Genomic DNA, 12,215 nt, shown 5'->3' on the forward strand with positions numbered 1-12,215 from the left:
ACCCCTTCTACCATGTGAGGGCACAGTGAGAAGGTGCCAGTGATGAACCAGGAAGGTGGCTCCCAATTTTCAGCAACCATGCTGGTACCTCAGTCTTATATTTCCAGCGTCCACAAGTTTGAGAAATACATTTGTGTTGTTGATAAGCCACTCAGTATTTTGTGTTTTGTTATAGGACTGACACACTCCTGTGTTACCTCCCCTAACCGACACAGCTGTCCTTCCATAGGGAAGGACCCAGTGATTAAACTGGATAACCCAGGCGAACTTCTCACCTCAAAGTCCTTAACCTTAATCACACTTGCAAAGTCCCTTTTCCCATGCAAGGTAACATAGTCACAGGTCCAGAGATTGGGATGTGAAAGTCTCTGGGGGGCCATTGTTCTTCTACCCACTATGCCATGCACCCCTCTTCTTGCTTCAACATTACCAACATTTTGCCAATGTTGTTTCTTCTCCTACTTCCCTGTTTGTTTTTTAATTTCCTGCAATAGTAAAGCAAATTCCAGAAATCTTATAATTTGGCTGTACTTTAGTTTCTCTAACCTTAAAAAAAAATTAACCACAATAGCATTATCACAGCAAAATCACCAACAATTCTTTGCACATCCATTCCACGTACAAGTTTCCCAATCTTTAATTCTTTTTTTTGAAAGCTAGTTTGTCCTAATTCTGACCCAAACAAGACCCACATACTTGCTTTGGTTCAATGTGTCTCTCAAGCCTGCTTTATAACAAATTTCCCTCCCCTCCTCTCTCCTTTTTTTTTTTTTTTTTTTTTCCTGATGCTGTTTATTTGTTGAATAAAGAAGGTAGGCCATTTGGGCTGTAAAAATTCCACATTCCGGATCCAGGGAATTGCTTCCTGGTGGTGTCATTTAACCTGTTCGTTTGGTCCTATATTTCTTTAAGCTTGGAGTTAGTTATAGGCTTTACTGGATAGATATATTTACTTTTTTTTTTTCTAGTTAGTGAGAATACTTTAGAGATGACGCTGCATACTTCTGTTGCATCATGTCGGTGTGCATATGGTGGCAAGTTGTGATGGTAAAATTGTTAACCAGGAGGTATTTGAAAATATTACAATATTCAGGGGCAACTGGGTGGCTCAGTCGGTTAAATGTCCAACTTCGGCTCAGGTCATGATCTCGCAATTCGTGGGTTCCAGCCCCGCATCCGGCTCTGCGCTGACAGCTCAGAGCCTGGAGCCTGCTTCGAGTTCTCTGTCTCCCTCTCTCTCTCTCAATCTGCCCCTCCTCTGCTCATACTCTGTCTCTCTCTCTCAAAAATAAATAAATGTTAACAAATTTTTTTAAAGAAAATATTACAATATTCTTAATCAATAATAAAGTTTCCATTTACTGCTTACTTACCAGATAGCAGGCATTTAGCTGGTTGCTTTCTATACGATTTCTATTATATCTCTGCACATTAAGTATACTCAGCAAAAATATACTAGAATTCGTTGGTTGGGAGACCCTGTGTGTTATTGCTTCGAGCTTCAGTTTTACTTCTTGTAACGTGGGGTAATGGTTCTTGCTCTTAATTTACAAGCTTATTCTGAGGATTATTTGAAGTAATGGATGTGAAGGCCCTTTGAAAAGTAGACCATGCCATGCTATACTGTTATTAACATTAGTTTGAAAAACATGAAAACTAAGTCCCCAACAGTCGCTCTGATGGCCTCATTTATTCATCGCACACTCCCTGAAGGCACTTTGCCAGGCCCTGGAGAAGACGACGGTGAGGGAGACCCAGCGTGGGGCTCCGGAGCGCGGTCCAGCGGGGCAGGAGGAGGGAGCGAGCAATCACAGCGCCACCCATCGACGCCGCGCGGAGGTCCGGCGGCTCGACTTCCCGCCGCAGAGCCGCAGCCGTGCAGACCGGAAGCGAGACGGGGGCCGCCCTGACCCACGAGCGAGGCACCGGGGCCGCAGCAGGGCCGCCCTGACCCGCAACGGCCGGCGCACCCCGCCTCCCCTCACGGGCGCTCGGTGCGCCAAAGGCTTCGCGGCCGCCGCGCGCCCCTCGCCTTCCCGGACGTTGTTCTGGGGGTTCCAGGGAAGCTGCAGCACTAAGGACTCACGGGGAGAGAAAAGTCTAGAAGACATTAAGGATGGCGCAAAGGACCGAGTCGTTGCGGAAGATGCGACCAAGTGTTGGGTTTTGCTTCTTTGCACCGACTGTTTAGGAACGCCGTGAGCCGCAGGGCCGAGGCGCTACCAGCTGGTCTGTCCGCACCGCCGGAAGAGTGCCGGGAGCCCGCGTTCCAGAACGCCGGCCCCCGGCGGGGGCGCGGCTGGGGCGTGCCAGGGGCGGGGCTAGGGCGGGCCTCTCCGTGGCGACTGTGCGTTTCCCCGCCCGCCCGAGGCCGGCGGGGCGGGGTTCCAGGGCCGACCGGGACCCGCTGGGCTTTCCGAGCGGAAACTGGAAGCTGGCGGGGTTGGTCGGCGGGCTCCAGGACAGGTGAAGTGATGGGGGTCCGGCTTGCCCGGAAGCCTTTGCTTTCTGATCCGCCTCCCTTGTTGCTCTCCGCCCACAGCAAGCAAGATTTTCCAGGAATTCTTATGACTGTGTTATATAATATTTAGGCTTCTAGGTTAATTGCTATTTCTTGTTACTGCAAACTGGAACCTCCTTGCCTTTTTAGCATTGCAAGTTAGCCTATTGAAAAAACGGTATTCTGGGAATTAGTCATTCTTTGCTGGCGAATCACGATTACTTAAGGCCCCTGTATTACATCGTAGGGGCCTCTCTCTAGTTTACCTATGTAGACTGACAAAAAAAAAATACGTCTTATTAAAAAATACCATTTAAAATGGAACATTTAACATGCAAATGGCCATTGATGACACTGTGGTAATATGCTTAAGATAATGGGCAAGTAAGAGAAAAAAACTACAGGTCAGTGCATGTTAAACATGTTTTAATGTTGTTTTTGGGTGGAGGGAATTTAGATATTTAATGATAGCTTTGAAGTTAAAAGTCAGTCAACGGATAAAATATTTTGTTCCCAGTTACGGATTGCAGCTACTGTTCTTATGTGTTGGGCAACGTGGAACAATGTTGCAATATGAACAATAAAGAACAATGTTGGGGGCGCCTGGGTGGCTCAGTCGGTTAAGCGGCCGACTTCGGCTCAGGTCATGATCTCGCGGTCCGTGAGTTCAAGCCCCGCGTCGGGCTCTGTGCTGACAGCTCAGAGCCTGGAGCCTGTTTCCGATTCTGTGTCTCCCTCTCTCTCTGACCCTCCCCCCTTCATGCTCTGTCTCTCTCTGTCTCAAAAATAAATAAACGTTAAAAAAAAAAATTTTTTTTAAAGAACAATGTTGTAATAATATAGAGCAATCTTAATATTTTATGCTATAATTTAAAAGAGCTATTCTAGAACAATAACATGTCAGTCATTTCTGTTTAGTGTGTGGTTTTCAGGTTATTTTTGTGTTGTAACGGCCAATCAGCTTCCTTCTCCTTGTGCCACAGGGCAGCAGTCACTGCCCTCTGGGAACTGATGCATCTTCCACTTTAATTAAATAGCTAAACGAATGAAAGATTCTTCAGTAACACACACATTTTGTTTTATTTCAGGTAGAGGTGCTCTGATTTGGGGGAACACAAGCCAACTTAGGGCCTTCATACCAGTCTCATCTACCAGTTGTATCCTTTAAAAGGTGAGAAGGTGACTTAGTGATATTCCCTTGAACACAGGCTCCCAAGACGTCTTTTTAAATATAAAAGTAGTGGCTTTATGGGGTGCCTGGGTGGTTCAGTCGGTTAAGCGTCCCAACTTCAGCTCAGGTCATGATCTCGTGGTTTGTGGGTTTGAGCACTGCATCCGGCTCTGTGCTGGCAGCTCAGAGCCTGGAGCCTGCTTCAGATTCTGTGTCTCCCTCTCTCTCTGCCCGGCCCCTGCTCGCACTCGGTCTCTCTCAAAAACAGATAAATATTTTAAAAAATTTAAATATAAAAGTAGTGGATTTAGATCCAAAAGGAAGCCTTTGCTCTAGGACATTGTTAGCTTGTAGGGTCTTGTGTGTGTGTTTTGTGTTTGTGTGCTGCTTCCTTTTTAAAGAAAATTGTGGCAAAACCTGCATAACATAAAACTTAACCATTTTAACCATTGTAAAGTACACAGTTCGGTGACGTTTAGTACATTCACATTATTCTTCAACCATCACCACTATCCATTTCCAGAACTTTTTCTTTTTCCCAAATTGAAACCCTGTAAATAATGACTGCTCATTTCCCCCCTCACCCACCCTGACCCCTGGCCACCACCATTTTACTTTGTCTCTATGAACTGTCTACTCTAGTCCCTTATGTAAGTGGAAGCATATAGTGTTTGTCATTCTGTGTCTGGCTTATTTCACTTAGTATAATGTCTTCAGGGTTCACCGTGCTGTATCATGTATCAGAATATCATTACTTTAAATTAAAAAAAATTTAATTGTGGTAAAATATACATAAAATTTACTATCTTGCCAACTTTTCATAGACTTTTTTTTTTTTAAAGAGCAGTTTTAGGTTCACAGCAAAACTGAGCAGAAAGTAGAGAGTTCCCATATACCCCTGCCCCCACATAGCACAACCTCCCCCATTATCATCATTCTCCACCAGAGTCATACATCTGTTACAATTGATGAATCTACACTGACATATCAAAATCACCCAAAGTCCATAGTTCACATTAAGTCTGCTCTTGGTGATGTACATCTAAGGGTTTTAACAATGTATAGTGATATTATATCCACGTACTAAATATCCACGTATAAAAATATCCAAGAGTATTTTTACTGCCCTAAATATCCCCTGTTCCCCGCCTGTTCATCCCTCCCTTCCTTCCCCTAAGCTCCCTGGCAATCACTGATCTTTTATGGTACCCATAGTTTTGTCTTTTCCACAATGTCATATAGAAAGAATCATATAGTATGTAGCCTTTTCAGATTGACTTCTTTTGGTTAGTAATATGCATTGAAGGTTCCTTCATGCCTTTTCATGGCATGCTGGTTCATTTCTTTTTTGCACTGAATAATATTCCATTGTGTGAATGTACCACAGTTTATTTATCCATTCACCTATTGAAGGACATCTTGGTTGCTTCAGAGTTTTGGCAGTTAGGAAAACAGCTGCTGTAAATGTTTGCGTGCAGGTTTTTGTGTGGATGTAAGTTTTCAACTCATTTGGGTAAGATAACAAGCAGCACGATTGCTGGATCACAGGGTGAGAGTATATTTAGTTTTGTAAGAAACTGCCAAACAGTCTTCCAAAGTAGCTGTGCCCTTGTGTATTCCCACTAATAATGAAGGAGATGGTCTGTTACTCCACATCCTCGCCAGCATTTGGTGTGGCCCATGTTCTGGATTTTGGTGACTCTAATTTGTGTGTGTGTCTAATAGGTGTGTATCTTGTTCTTGTTTTAATTTGCATTTCTTTAATGACCTATGATGTGGAGCTTTTCAAATACTTATTTGACATTATACTTCTTTGGTGAGCTGTCCTTGAAGGTCTTCGGCCCATTTTAAATTTATTTTCAATTATTAATTTTTCATTTTCCCCCCAGCTATATTGAAATATAATTGACAAGTAAAATTGTACATATTTAAAATGTATGATATGATGATTTGAGATACGTCCCTATAGTGAAGTGGTTATCACAGTCTACACAACCATCAACTAAAACATCCATCCAATCGCATGGTTATTTTTGTTTGTGGTGTGTGATGAGAATGCGTAAGATCTATTGTCTTACTTTTGCCCACTTTCTAACTGGGCTGTTTCTTTTCTTTTCTTTTTTTTTAAACATTTATTTATTTTTGAGACAGAGGGAGACAGAGCATGAACGGGGGAGGGTCAGAGAGAGGGAGACACAGAATCTGAAACAGGCTTCAGGCTCTGAGCTGTCAGCACAGAGCCCAACGCGGGGCTTGAACTCACAGACCGCGAGATCATGACCCGAGCCGAAGTCGGCCACCTAACCGACTGAGCCACCCAGGCACCCCTGGGCTGTTTGTTTTCTTATTGAGTTTTAGGCGTTCTTTGTATATGTTTGATAATAGTCCTTTATTAGAAGTGTGTTTTGCAAATATTTTCTTCCAGTCTGAGGCTTGTCTTCTGATGCTTCTGAATCTCTCTGTACTCCATTTTTAAGTGTATAGTTCAGTAGGGTTGACATTGTTGTCCAATCTTTAGTGCTTTTCCATTTTGCAAAACGGGATCTACACCCATGAAAAAACAACTCCCCGTTTTCCCTTTTCCCAGCCCCTTGGTCACCCCCATTCTACTTTCTGTTTGTATGAATTTGATGACTCTAGTTACCTCTTATAAATGGAATCACATAGTATTTGTCTCTTTGTGACTGGCTCATTTCCCTTAGTATCATGTCCTCAAGATTCATTCATATTGTAGCATGTGTCAGGATTTCTTTCCTTTTAAAGGACTGAGGAATATTCCATTATGTATACACACGTGCCACATTTTGTTTGTCCATTGATCAATTGACAGACATTTGGGTTGTTTCCACCTTTTGACTGTGGTGAATAATGCTGCTGTGTACATGGGTGTACAAATATGTGAGTCTCTGCTTTCAGTTCTTTTGAATGTTTACCTGGAAGTGAAATTGTTCGATCATGTAGCAGTTCCATTTCTAATTTTTTGAGGAACCACCACACTGTTTTTTATAGTGGCTGCACCATTTTACATTCCTACCAACAGTACACATGCATTGCAATTTCTCCACATTCTCATCAATGCTTATTATTTTTTTGTTTTTTTTTTTTTTATAATAACGATCTTGTTTCTCCCCCTCATCCTTTTCTGTTTTTTTTGTTTTTTTGTTTTTTTGTTTTTTTTTGCTGTTGTTTGCTTGTTTTTGAGCAACTTGCATGAGATCACATACTAGGAAATAATACAACTGGGATATAGACTTCCCCAGCTGCTGGATCATGCCATCCCCGGGGCTTAGGAGAGAACCCAGGAGCTACCAAGCAAGTACATGAAAGTCATGTACTTCCCTTTTAGAAAGAAAGCTCTTTTCTCCAAAAAGGCTCATGGAAGATTACTTCCCTTCCATCAGAGGGCCACCCAAACTTTTCTTTGGAAGAGTTCCACACAGGGGCTGGTGAGAAAATGTGTTCTGGCCACCTGTTTTGCCCATCTTTAAATTCCTGCTTGGCCCTTTGACCAGAGGGAACAGGTACATCTTCTTTAGCTGTTTCTCTTGTTCCTATGACTGGAGACTGTGAAGCATTTAAAGACCAGAAGAGTGATAATATATGTTTGTAATTCTAGAATGTTTGAGACAGTAAGCTTAAATGGGGGTCGTTAACTCCGTGGATGCGTATTGAGCACTTACTGTTTGCAGGCACTATCCTGGGCACCGGCAGAGGCGGGATATGAAGACGGTGACTAGTGCAATGAGAAATGTATTTTATATCATGATCAGGACACACAGATCCGTGTACTGAAAAGTGGAAGCAAAAGTTTGGTGAAATAAACTTTATGGTGCCTTGCCTTGACTCTGTACAGTGCAGGCTAATTTTTTTCTATTCTGTTTTCTTCTATCTAATTTTTTAAAACTCTGGTCACAAACCGCCAAACTGATTTCATGAACCACAGATGGGTTTCTTTTGGCTTTCTGAAAAATTCTGGGTTGGGAGATGTTACCGATGCCATCGTGTGTGATGTCAGGAATACGGAGTGTGTCGGCGGTAGAAATCAAAATCTCCAGATTCCGCGCTTTAGTTTTTACCAGGGCCCTCTGGGACCTTTAATATCAAGTGTAGCTCTCTTAGAGACAAGTCGGGAAGGGTCCTGAGGGGAGTGCATCTGCCTTTTGATCCCAGCCAGACTGAACATTGTTGGGAGGCCTGTATAGTTTTCCCGCTGAGATACCATTCACCGAGTTTACTAAAACTGACAAATTGACCGTGGGGGGTGAAAACACGAACATTTCAGTAATTTTGCGTTTTGAACCCAAATCTGCTACATGCAAAGGAAAGCGTCTCATATGGACAGAATTCTTCATCACTTAACCACAAGCACTTAACATGCAGAGAATATCATCTTTATTGAAACCCCTCATAGCTTAGTTTTACACCTAATGATATAAGATGGATAAACATCTTTTCCCCCCCTGTATTCACTGAGGAGGCAGGAAGAGCTGGCCATATCTGGGCCTGGGTGGAGCACTCCACAGTGTTCTGATAAAGGACCAGACCCTCCTTCCATTTTGTCTTAGAAAGAACACAGTTTCTCTCCGTTAGCCTATAAAAGCCTGGATGTGGAAGATATAGTAGCATTTAGTTATTCAGGCTGTGTGGCTGTGGAGATTTTTAAATCATTGGCCTACATATTATGGTTGAGATAAAATTACAAGTTTACTTCTAGTAAGGGAAGGGTATGGGGATTTTGGATGTCAAGCATTAGAAAGTCCAACTCAGTAAATGAGTGGGGAAGACAGCCGAAGATGGCCATAGCTTCTAGATTCTAATTTCTGGCCTTTATTCTCCACTGGGCTTCATTCTCCCTAATCTGATTATGGCCATTTGAATTGAGTTCCCTTGCCTTGAGCCTGTTGAAATTCATCAGATTGTAAGGTTTACTGTGTAGTCTAATCCTGATATACCTGCTTCATTTAAAAAAATTTTTGTGAACATTATTTCTGTCAATCTCCATGACATCAGTGGAGGCAAGTGCTGTGACCCCCATGATGAGGCTCAGAAAGGGTAAGTGGCTTGCCCAAGGTCACAGATAGCAGAGCTGAGCAGTAGGTGGGGTTTTGTCCAATTCATCGTAGCTACTCTCTCTGCTGGTGGGTATTCATAACGTAGGAGAAAATACTGGAAGAGGAATAAGTGGCTGCTGATTCCCTATAGAGCTCTTCGGTTTTCCTGTTTCCTACCAAGAAAGGTAGGCTCAGTTGTCCCATGTCTGCTCCAGGGGTGGAGTGTCCTTTGCTCCCAGTGGCTGGTGGTCAGCATGCTTTTTTTCACAGGTCAGCTGTATCAGAAAACGAGGATGCAGCGCCGTCCCTGAGGTTGGCTTAAGTGCAAGTTGGCTTGAACCCAAGGAGGAGGTCACTTTATACCCATCTGGAAGCAGCCATAAGGTAGGAGTGGCATCTCGTTACGTAATGTGCACCTGGCATGGGGGCCTTGCTGTGTCAGTTCTAGGGAGAGATTGGATCCTTTCCCCACCCCATCAGCCCTAAAAATTCCTGTCTTCATTTCAGGAGGTAAAAGGGGATATGCTTTGACCATAACATTGAAGACCACGTTGGAGATACTACTTTGATGAGTAACACGATGAGTTTGGATAGAGAAGGAGAAGTAGTTTCCCAAGATTTGAGCAAAAGGAATTTTTGCTTTAAGGATTTGGTGTCAGAGGTTGTCAAATAATGGTTTTCACTCTGGTGAGGAGTTCTATTTCTTAAAAATGATCACACTATACTGGAGAGCTGATTGACACGGTGTTAGGGTTTTCTCAAGAAAGTATGGAACAGTACCAGCTAGCTTGCTCTCCCTCTTTGCCTTTCCTTTTTTTTCCCTCCTACCCTCCCTCTCGCCTTCCCTCCCTCTCTCCTTCCTTGCCTCCCTTCCTTCTTCCCTCCCTCCCTTCTTTCATTCTGAGTCCTCTGGCTGAATGGCTCTGTGTGGAATATCTTTTATTTCTTTGTGGAAAAAAGAACACAGACGCTTGAGGGAAGGGCAGGGGCTCCCGCAACCTTTTGTTGACACGTGGCCTTCCTTAAGCTGAGGAATTGTTCCCTGCCTTTGCTGCAGTCAGCCTGGAGGCAGGGGCCAGGCTGAGCCTCAGCAGGATCCAATGGGAACCTGGGAACCGGGTTGGGGAGAGCCAGCGCCACCTGTGAGTGCAAACCCGTGGCTTGTCTCTGTGTGTCCTGTTCTGCTCCCTTGGTCCAGGGAAGCTGACAGACTGCAGCTTTGTGTCCCCTCGGCTCCTGGCCCCCACTCTCTGCTGCACTTGGAGGGCAGGGTGGGCCTGCCGTGCTCCAGGCCACCCATCTTCCCTTGCTGTGTTCCTGGATCTTAGCTATCACCACCGAAACCAGCTTCTCTGATGAAAGGAGGTGGGTGTAGAGAAGCAATTAGAAAGTTGTCATTCTGGTTTTTACCTCGGGAACTTGGAGCCTATAAAGAGCAAAGCTTTGCATGTTAAGAGAATTCTGAGCCTAACTCCAGAAGGCTGGCATTCCTTCCTCTCAGCCTGTCCTCTGCCGCGTGAGGAGACATTAAAGTTTTAGGAAGTTTCAGCTGCTGTTTTTAGGATTTCAGGAGATCCTTCCACCTTTTGAAGGAAAATGAGACATTAAGACCAAATGGTTGCTTCAGACATATTTGACTGAATCAAAACAAAGGAAATTAGATGGTATTAAGAAATACATTCATTGTTCCTTAGAGTCTTTGTCTCTCTCTTATGAGCATCACCCAAACAAAATCCATTCCCTTAGTTGTTACTGGCAGCAATTGCACCTCCTTCTGGAGTTTGACTGCTGATAAGTGGATGACAGCAGGAGCCCTTGCTTTCTCCTCACCTGCATCAGATTAAGCACCAGCCTTATGGGCTGGAGCCTTATGGGGTGGCTGCACCCCCCCCCCCCCCGAGTTGCCCAGAACTGCCCTGTTTTTTTATTATTGTTAGTGCCACCTTTCACTCTCAGAGGAGTCCCCAGTTAGAAGATAAAGTACGGTGATTTTAGTTATGTGGCACAGGGGTTCAACCTTAGAGAAAACAGAGGGGGCGAGGAGGTTCTAAGTACAAGGACAAGGTATGGCACATGGTCATGGTGGTCGGACCCGCTTGACAAAGATACTATGGATGTTCTGAGTAGAGTTCCAGGAAGAGCATTTGAGCCCAGGTTACATGCACAGCTGCTTTTGACCTCTCTGTCTGAAAGGATGCATTTAAAATCTGGCATTCGAGTCCTGTTCCCTCTTTAATCAAATACTTCCCAGTAAGAATGCCACTCGAGAGCAGGTGGAAGAAAGTGAAGGCTTGGGCACAGAGCCATTCATTCCCCTCCTATCCTCTCACTTCTTCTTTTCTGAAAAGCCATAGATGGGAGTGAGGGCTTCGTAGTCCAGCAGACCATTGTCACAGCTCCATTTGGAGAAGCGTGAAGTGTATCCATCATCTTTCAGTTTCTGAAGGCACTTTCAATTCTGGGGTTATGTTTTGAACCTTTGGTAATGGCTCAGAATACATGTTTACCCCCACTTAGTTTTCTTTAGGTAATTTTTATGTTTACCCCCACTTAGTTTTCTTTAGGTAATTTTTATGTTTACCCCCACTTAGTTTTCTTTAATCTTACCCTGTAGGTAAGATTAAAAAGAAGTCCTGTATCTCAATGGGTATATAGAACTCCGCTGTGCAGTAAGCGAGGGCCTTTTATAGGGACTTGGGCTTACATGCAAACATGAACAGCTCTGGAAATGGAATTTTGCAGACATTGTTGTAGACCCTCCAGGAATGAGACTGTTCGTGACCCCTTGTCTGTCAACCATACGAAGGTTCCTGCATTCATCTTAGAACATCATTTCCCCAGAAAGGACTTTTCTGTATATATTGGCTCAGTGAGCATCTGTGGTCAATGTCTCTCATAGCCCCCACCCACTCTGAGACTTCTGGAGTTTTTCCCATATCTGAGTTCTCTGCAGCCACCAGGTCACTACCCTTTAAGATCCTCATCCTTTTTTTTTTTTTCTTTTTTTTTAATGTTTATTTATTTATTTTTGAGAAAGAGAGAGAGAGAGAGAGTGCACGTGGGCGCATGCACAAGCAAGGGAGGGGCAAAGAGAGAGGGCGGCACAGGATCCAAAGCAGGCTCCAGGCTCCGAGCTGTCAGCACAGAGCCTGACACGGGGCTCGAACACAGGAACCGTGCGATCATAACCTGAGCCAAAGTTGGATGCTTACCTGACTGAGCCACCTAGGCGCCCCTAAGATCCTCATCTTGAGCATAAGATGAAGAACTTTAGTAGCATTCCACTTTTTCTTTTTTTTAAGTGGGCTTCACTCCCCTCCCATTGCGAGGTTCAACTCACAACTGTGACACAAAGACCTGAGCTGAAATCAAGAGTTAGCCGCTTAACTGACTGAGCCACCAAGGTGCGCCGCTCCCCCACCCCCCCTCCCCACCAACATGCCACTGTTTAAAGCCCATTTCAGGTCGTCCATGTACCAGCCTTTTTCTTCAT

General features: G+C 44.2%; 1 protein-coding gene across 8 annotated transcripts in view; it reads left to right on the forward strand.

Moving 5' to 3' along the window:
- The window catches only part of MPPE1 (metallophosphoesterase 1), a 56,661-nt gene that overhangs the window by 31,524 nt on the left and 12,922 nt on the right, over window positions 1-12,215 (forward strand). For 4 of the 8 annotated variants that reach the window (XM_006938773.5, XM_003995012.6, XM_006938779.5 and 1 more), the window contains exons 1-3: window positions 2,333-2,466; window positions 3,589-3,671; window positions 8,993-9,106. The gene's annotated coding sequence lies outside the window, so the exon portion shown is untranslated. Of the gene's footprint in view, window positions 1-2,332; window positions 2,467-3,588; window positions 3,672-8,992; window positions 9,107-12,215 lie in introns of those variants that run through there. The other 4 variants (XM_006938775.5, XM_006938774.5, XM_006938777.5 and 1 more) reach the window with 2 other exon arrangements.

The sequence above is a fragment of the Felis catus genome, chromosome D3 (genome assembly GCF_018350175.1).
Source record: "Felis catus isolate Fca126 chromosome D3, F.catus_Fca126_mat1.0, whole genome shotgun sequence".
Taxonomy (NCBI): Eukaryota; Metazoa; Chordata; class Mammalia; order Carnivora; family Felidae; genus Felis; species Felis catus.